Genomic DNA, 9,400 nt, shown 5'->3' with positions numbered 1-9,400 from the left:
TTTTAATTCAAATAATTATTTGAATTCAAAGAAGTTTGCATGGTGATCACGCAAACACCAAGGCAAATTCTCTCACTTCTCAACATTTTGTGACATTTTAGATAATCTTCTCACGGATACTGTTTAATCTGCACTTAGATTTTCAAGGTGTAACAGCATCTTTCTACACTTACTCAGCAGCCTTATGCTGTGCATTTAGCAAATTGTCACCCCATTCCCTTAGAATGGAATCAAGCATACTGAATTTTATTCTGAGTTTAATCTGTGGATGTAGTGATTAAATGTAACAATGAGGGAAGAGTTTATTAGAGCAGGAACAGGTGAGAAATTCAGAGCAGGAGCAGGTGAGAAATTAAATACAGTGGTACCTTGGTACTCAACTGCTTCAAAACTTGTCGAATTTGGTACTTGATGCATTTTTATGCAAAACTGTAGTCCTGGTACTCATTGTTTGTTTAGTACTTGTCCTGCTGCAAAAGGAAAGGGAGGTCAGCTGCAGAGAGCAGATAGGAAGTCAGCCATGCTGGGAAGGTTGCTGACATAGGAAATGGGACAGATAAGAAGTCCTTCCCAATCAAAACAAAGGGTCATGTGGTAGGTCACATGGTTTATTTGGTGCTCATCCTTTTTTAGTACTTGTTGTGCCTCTCAGGACCAATTAAAGATGAATACTGAGGTACCACTGTGGTGATAAAGCTACTAGCTTTTGCAGTAACATTCTATCAAATGTCTGAAATTCCATTTTGATGCACAAATGTATATCTTTAATGTGTATACACAGGTGGTCCTCATTCAGTGATTATTTGAATTTGTGACAGCACTAAATGAATGGTAGTTATGACTGGTCCTAGAAATTTTGGCTGACAGCTTTTCCACTGTCAGGTTGTCACAATTTGGGTGCTCGGCATCTCACTCCTTGTATAACAACCTGTATGCGTCTCATTTAATAACAGTAATGGGGGAGTACCAGAATTGCTGTTGTTAAGCAATGCAGTAATATGATGTCATACTTTATGATTTCAGTGTTTAGCAATGGAAATATTGGTCCCAATTACCATTGTTAGGCTTACCTGTATAAGAGTTTATAAACCCCAGTTTAGTCTTTGATTATGGTTGTATATAAATATTACTAATACAAGCCCATGATACTTTATTGCAGACTGTTTTTACATCTATTTACAATCATTGCAATTTAATAATAGCTGAAGAATATGGTTTGGCAGTACACAGAATAATTAAATAATTTGTTTTATTTAAATGGAAAATTGTCTAGCATTGAAATTTAAACACTAAACATGTTTAAATATGTTGTTTGTATATGTGTGCATCACGTGTAATTTTTTTACAGTCTGGTGTTTAATGAGCCTATGTGAGGAATATTTTAAATGGCCGGGGTCAACACTGTAGATAAGGGACAGCATCAGCTTAAAGTCAAAGTAATTCAGCATACTTTATTTGTACACTTTTTCTGTTTTATGCATAGATTTCTAATGGTTGTTTTCTATTGCATTTTATAAATGCTGTAAGAAACTCAAGGGCTCTGGTTTTAGAGTGAGATAGCAGTGCCAAACAACAAAAATAGGAATTTAGACTGCAGTCCTCACTATTTTTAATAGCAAACATGAAACAGGCCATTCACAGAGAAGATCATTTTAAGCCACCCTTCAATGTCTTTACAGCTGTAGGCTTTGAAATGCTGAGGGAGAATGCAAAGGAATATCATTTGGTTTGGGCCTCAATCCAAATTCCACAGTTCCTGAAGAACAAAAATCACCCTCACTCTGCACAAAATAGAAGAGAATAAATTGCTAATACCCACCTATCCACTTTTTAAATTCAGGCAAAAAAGGAGTGTTTGCTTTACTTCAAAACTGCCAAGCACCTTTCCCCTCAAACAGCTAGTGAAATAATAGTATGTGACTGAATGCCAGATGCTCAGAAGAAAAGGTCTTGGCAATTGGATGGTAAACTATTCAAAGGCTATGGTTGCACAAGAAAAAAAATAGGTTTTGCTCTGGTTTCAGACATAAATGAGGATTTTAAAAAATGATTTGGCCCTCAGATAGAACCTACATTGAATTGCCCTACACTGATTTTTTTCTGAACTTCTGAAAACACTCTATGAAAATACCCAAGGATTTCTCCAAAATTCAGGAAAATACTGCTCTATAAATTAAAAGTACACACAGCTTCTACAATAAGAAATTATGCAAGTACTGAACATATGTGTAGTAAGACATTAAAATCCAGATTCTTGCTCTGCTTAAAGAAAATGTTGCCTTGTGCAGCATTGTACGTGGTCTGATCTTCCTTGTTAATCAGTAAACATGCTCTCAGTCTGTGTGGGTGTAAGCCAAGACTTTACATAAGGTGTCCCACTTGTTTTGTCAACATACTCTTTGGTCAACTGCTGCTATTTCTGATCCAGATGATTTGCTATCTGGAAGTCTGAAACCTTACCTGGATCTGTCTCAGCACTTGGCAAAAAATAAGTTTTCTTCAACTCAGTACCCTCCCAGTAATTATCAGTCCCAAAATTCCTGTCTAGCCAAGCAGAGTACAAGTTTGAGGAAGGCTTAGTCAGAAGCTGAATCCTTGGAAGCTGCATTATATAATCTTATGTTCCTTTCCAATAAGAAAATAGTTCCATATTGAAACATATTTTAGTCCTGAATAAAGAGTGTCCATTTCCTAGAAAATACAACAGCCATGATAAATATAAGAAACCACATACAACATTTAACAAACTTATGAGTTATTTAACTGAAGGCTAAACTGTCTCAATATGGATTAGATACTCAGTTGCTTAAAAAAATCAAATGCAATGAATTTTGTATCATTGTTATAGAAATAGTTTCTGTAAAAAGAAATACATACCTGTTATTTTATTTTATGTATCTTTTCCATATAAAAGTTAAGAAAAAGGGATGAGCATTTGACTCTGATTCTATGCACATTTAATTAAAGCATTCAAGGGGCTAAGACAGATAGTAACTAGATACTCCACTGCACACAACGCTGTGTGTATGCTGACCACATTAACACAGGCTGGGGAGGGACCAATTTTTCCAGTCTCAGAGGTCTTGTCTATAGAATTAGGGGATGGACAATTCTGCCACTTGCAGTTGATGATCTGCTGTGGCAAAGGGCTTGCTTTTTTTATTTTACATTACAGGCAGAGGGGAAAAAATCCTCCAGTTCTGAGAATCTGCACCACTGCATAAATACAGCAGTCTCAGCAGTAGGCTAATTCATATTTCATACGGATAAGACTCGGCTGTAAATAGCAATGCATCTAGCACCCTCTAGTGAGTTCCAAAGTAATAATGAGGAATTGTGAAAAAGAGTTTAATATGCTGAACAGTTGTTGGGAGAGAAAATTTAATCCTTGTTAATCCATAATCTAGCATGGTTGAATGCATCTGACAGAATGTGGTTTCACCTCCCAACATACATTTGGCAATTGCACTGAAAGATGGTTTGGTGTCATGGTTGTGTGTATTCACATCCATTTTCCATAATGGAAGCTCACTGCATGCTCACTGTGTGACTTGGGGCCATTTTGTTAACTTCAGATCAGCTTCCCCTACAAGGTGGTTGTGGGCATGTTGGAAGAGTGATGTTGTGTATGCCACCTTTTGCTTCTGGAGTAATGGAGGAATATACTTTTAATAAATATGTAAAATATTATCAACATTGTGAATGCACTAAAAATGTACTGGGGATAATTTTGGAGAAGTCAAAGATTGTAAGTTAAACCCAGTTCTTTCAATATTTAAAATTTGATGTTTTACTGAAAGAATAAAGAAAACTAATGTAGATATCTGACTTAGGTTCATGCTCAGTTAATGTATTGTATTCCCCAATCTCCATTATTTAGTTAAATATTAAGAGTATTAGTAATATGAAAAATCCCTAGCCTTTTTGTAGACATGCACCTTGTACCCTGTGCTTGTATAGTCAAAATGCAGGTGTTTGACTTCAGTTTAATATAATATCAGGTGTTTAGCATAGACAGAATCTAGAATATCTATAAATGTGTAGATAGTATTAGATCTGTAGTAAAAAATCTAATGTAAATTCTGATTAAATTTGGACATGTATTCATTCTGGAAGTTAGGATGCATTCATGCAAGGAAGAAAGACAAATATGTAGATCTGTTAGTCTATCAAAAATTAAAACAAGAAGATCAAAATAGTAATCTCAGAATCGGCAGATTTTAAAAGTGGTAAGAACTGCAGTCCATAGGTCAATGCTCCCCATTTAGCACCATTCAAATGAGTTTCTGGTCTGTGCCATATGAGAATTCTGGGAAACCCAACAGGAGGCCTGCTATAGAAGATATAATTGACTGATCACACCATGGCATTTTCTTTGAGGCTAACACACATTATATTGTGTTGTAACCAAGGCAGATACTCCATATTAACTTTGCTGAATTGTCTGAATTTATTTTGTTAGCTACCTACAGTACCGGCTTATACATCTGTAATTGAAAAAAAAAGAACCAATTGAATGCAATGGGGGAATGTAGTTTAGGAGAAATTCAGTAATTTTGAAAAGGCAACTAAGATCACATCATTAGACAATATTTTTGGTTTTGTATTTCAGTTTCCCCCTTGTCTATATTCCTTGATAGAAATAGTAGACAAAACTAATGTGTGAATTAAAATACATTAAGCTTGAAGGGGTTTATTTTTTATTAACCTTCACATAAATAAACAATGTATTTTATAAATCAGATGTGGATGTTAATTAGAACATTAAATATTGTCTTTCTATTATTAAATTTCTATATCACCCATCTCATTTAAGTGATTGGGTGGTTTACAAACAACATAATAAAACAATATAAAACATGACTAAAAGCACAGTTAAAAACAAGATTATAAAATTATATTGTTATGTTACAATACAAAGTAAAATTAATAGGATTTAGAATAAACAGTATATTGCATAGACTTTCAATATACTGTTAGAGTGATTGAAGGCCACTATAACAATAACAAAATTCTTCACATAGTACTGTTAATTATTTTTAAGTATTTGCTAACTCAATTTCCAATAGCATAATTAAATATTTTTTTGAAATCATGTTTACAGATGTAAATAGAAAACTTAGTTACATTCAGTGACACTTAATAAGTCTAACATTTAGCTGAGATTTGTATATACTCTCAAACCATAATTATAAACATAATTACAATACCTCTATGACTCTTAATTAATGGCTTTTTTCTCAAATGTGTTTTCCCAATGAATGACTAAAAGAGGACACGTTACTTCCAGTGGTTTAGTGTCGGTGATGGCGGCTACTTTGTAGCCATCCTCCTGGGAAAGCGTGAGAACCGCGGAGAACAGCAGGCACCAGCTGTTCCGCGGCTCAAAACCTCCCTCCCGGGTGAAGGGGGGGAGGGGAGTATCACCTGAATAGAGGTAGAGCCTCTTGAACACCCCAAGAATTTTTCCTTAGGGTGTGAAAAGAGAGCTCCCTCGGAGTTCGGGTTGCCTCCGCCTCCCAGCTGTCTTTGTTCCTTCGGGAACAAAGCCAAACGCCGCTACCATCTCCGCGCTTAAAGGGACCGGGTGAGTTATTTTTAAAAGCGGACAGAGCTGGATAAAGGATTGGATTTATTGCATTTCATTTGGACTTTAGTTTGAAAAGTTGACCTTTATTTCTTTTTCTTTTTTTTCTTCGTTTTTTCTTGTGCGGAGAGTGAAAGTAAAATTGCAATTTGAAAGTTTTTTTTTCATCTGAAAAAAAGTGAGTGAAATGGAACGTTATGGACTAGATGGTTTTTTCTTTTAAATTTTTTTAAAGGTGGATTTGTGTTTTGGAAATATTTTTTTTTCTCTTTTTTTTTTGTTTGTTAAACTCTCCTTTGTCATTTTTTTTTCCTTTTAAGGGACTTTTTATTGTTTTTTTTTAAAGAAGGAGGAAAGAAGATTTTTTCTTTTTTAAAATGGCTTCAAAGAGGCAAGTAACCTCTACAGTACCTAAGGTGGCTTCTTCTCCTGCGATCTTACCGGCACAACAACCTAAAGCCACACCACCATCCTCTCCTCCTTTGCCAGTAATAACGGTACAAGATATGAAAGATATAATGGGAAATGCTGTAGCTCAAATCAGGGGGGAAATGAAGGAGCTTCTAGAGCAGAATAAAACTCAAATCAGAGGGGAAATGAAGGAGCTTTTAGAGCAGAATAACACTATTTTGAGGCAAGATATAGTTATGGCCTTAACAGGACTTGCTTCTGTGGTTGAGAAGTTGGATTCTAGAGTGGAAGAGGTGGCAGATAAGGTGGATATTCTGGAAAACAAGTTTGAAGGCATGGAAAAAAAGATGGAAATTTCACAAGATGACATTGTTATGTCTCAGTACAGAGAATGGAATATGCTTTAAGAATCAGAGGCCTGAAAGAAGATATGCAGCAAGACCTGAGAGAGATTGTGGTAAATGACTTTGCTGCTATTTTGAATAGAGAGAAAGAGGAAATACTCAGAGAAGTTGAAAAAATATTTAGAGTTAACTCCTGGGTTGCAAAACAAAGAAACTTACCAAGAGATGTGGTGATTTATTTTGGAAAGAGATCTCTGCGTAATGAAATCATACAAGCTTTTTATAATAAGAGGTTTCAGATTGCTGCTCAAGATGTCATCATTCTAAAGGAGATCCCATCCAAAATTTTAAGAAAGAGAAAAGAGTTTGCTTTCCTAGCTAATGAACTTTAAAAAAGATTGATGCCATTCAGATGGGAGATTCCGATGGGTATTGTTGTGAGCCATGCGGGGACGCGTTATAGACTTAATACAGTTTCTAAAGCAAAGGAGTTTTACAAGTCGGTCCTGGGAGCAGGCTCACCATCATCTATGATGCAGAAAGTCTTGGATGGCAAAGAGGTGGAACAGCAGTCTGAAGAAGTAGAATTGATGGTTGCTGGAAAGTCACAGGCGGAGTGGTTGCAACAAACAGAGATTAAAGAGCAAAGAATGACTCGCGCAGCACATAGACGTAAGGAAAAGGAACAACAGAAGAAAGAAGTTAAAGAAGCTCTTCAAGAATTTGCTTCGATGCTGGTGGGAGGAGCAAGACCTAAGAGTTCTGCAGTACATTCTTCAATGGCAGATCTTCAAGCAGTCTTCTCCAGGCTTCTGGTAAAGGGAGATGGTAAAGCTCCTGACATGGAATGCTAATGGCCTTAATTCCCCTCAAAAGAGAAAGAAAATTTTTCATTATTTAAAGCAACATAATAATGATATTATTTGCTTGCAGGAAACACATATTATTTCTAAGGATCAAAAATATTTAGTTAATGCTCGTTTGGGTCTCATTTTGTATCTTTTGCTCCTGGGAAAAAAGGGGGAGTAGTTATCTATGTTAAGCAAAATTTATCAGCCTGTTTGGTAGAATCTGATCCTCAAGGGAGATATGTTATGATTGAAGTTGGTTTGTATGGTAAGAAAGTACTTATAGTGTATGCACCATACACTTATAGTGTATGCACCAAATCAACAACAGGAACAATTTTACAGATTGTTACACCAAAAATTAACTTTGTTGGATTACAGATCTGTTATATTAATGGGAGACTGGAATGGTGTTTTAGATACACAAAGAGACAAAAAAGGATCTTCTATTTCTTTTAAACAGGCTAAATTACCTAAAGCTTTTTTTGATTTGAAAGAAGACTGGGAGCTGCGAGATTATTGGCGTGAACACAATCAGGAGGAGAGAGATTTCACTTTCTTTTCGGATAGACATCAATCTTTTTCAAGAATTGATTTTTTTTTTATTACAACAGATTTATACTTTAGGGTAAAGAATGTTAAAATTTTTCCTAGGACATTGACAGATCACAGTCCAGTTTGGATGGAATTGGTTGATGAAAAAGAGGAGAGGAGATCGTGGAGGATGAATGAAAATTTATTTAGACAAAAAAAGAATGTTCAAAAATTAAAGGAGCAATTAAAGGATTATTTTGTTTTAAATATGCATAAGGGAACTTCAATGTCAATGGTCTGGGATGCAGGTAAAGCCTTCATGTGGGGGATTTTGATACAAATGAATAATGTTTATAGACAGAAACAGATCCAGAAACGTAAGGAGTTGGAAGATGAGATTAAACTAAAAGAAAAAGCTTTGATTTTAAATCCTACAGATGATAAGATTAAGGAATCTATAAAATTGCTCAAATCACAATTTAATATGTTGATGGCTGATCAAACTGCAACTAATTTATTGTATATGAAACAAAACACATTCTGTAATGCTAATAAACCAGGGAGATGGTTGGCTTACCAACTGAGAAAGAAGCAGAGACAGAGAACTATAGATAAAATAAATTATAATGGTAAATTGGTATATCAGAAGGAGTTGATTAAGAAATCTTTTTTAGATTATTATCAAAAATTATATATAAGTACTAAAGTACAGGTTTTAGATATAGATAATTATTTAAATGAAGCCAACTTTCCTAAATTAACAGAAGATCAGAAACAAGAAATCAATGGTTTGATTACTAGTGAGGAAATTGAGACAGTGATCAAAGAATTAAAATTAGGTAAAGCACCGGGTATGGATGGTTTGACATCTATTTATTATAAAACTTTGGTACAAGAGATGATTCAACCTTTAAGTGAGCTCTTTAACAATATATTACAGGGTTCAGAGATCCCCCCCGTCATGGGGTAGAGCCTTTATATCTTTGATTCCAAAAGAAGATCAAGATCTTACCCTACCAAAGAATTATAGGCCTATATCTCTCCTAAATGTAGATTACAAGATTTTTTCAAAAATTTTAGCTAATAGGCTTATGAGGGTTTTGCATCATGTTATACATACGGATCAAACGGGTTTTATAACTGGAAGGTATATGAAGAATAATGGGATGGTAAAAATTGGCAGTTAAAATCTTTGGAAGATTTAATACAAGATAATATTATTTATTCATGGTTTCAGTATAGACAAATAGTGGATAGGTGGAAGATAGATCGTAATGTGGGTTTGCTTAGAGAAGATGAGAATTTGTTAAAACAAATAAAAGATCAAAGACGAACTCATATTAAGAGAATTTATGGGGTGTTAGTAGAATTGGATTCAGAAGCAGAATTAGTTAAAGAATGTATGGTTAAATTGGCACAAAATTTTGATGAACCGGTTCTACTAGATACCTGGGAAATTATTTGGGTGAGGAATGTTAAATTTACACAAGCCCAAAACTTAAGGGAGAATTTTTACAAAATGTTTTATAGATGGCACCTTGATCCACAAAAAATGTCTCGTATGTATCCTGACTTACAGCCTAAATGTTGGAGATGTGGATGTTTGGATGCTACTTACTATCATATCTGGTGGTCATGTAAAAATATAAAAGCTTTTTGGATTAAGATATGGTGGA

Source organism: Crotalus tigris, unplaced genomic scaffold (assembly GCF_016545835.1).
Source record: "Crotalus tigris isolate CLP2741 ecotype Arizona unplaced genomic scaffold, ASM1654583v1 scf7180000019328.220996217465:2438092, whole genome shotgun sequence".
NCBI lineage: Eukaryota > Metazoa > Chordata > Lepidosauria > Squamata > Viperidae > Crotalus > Crotalus tigris.
This window is presented reverse-complemented; position numbering follows the sequence as displayed.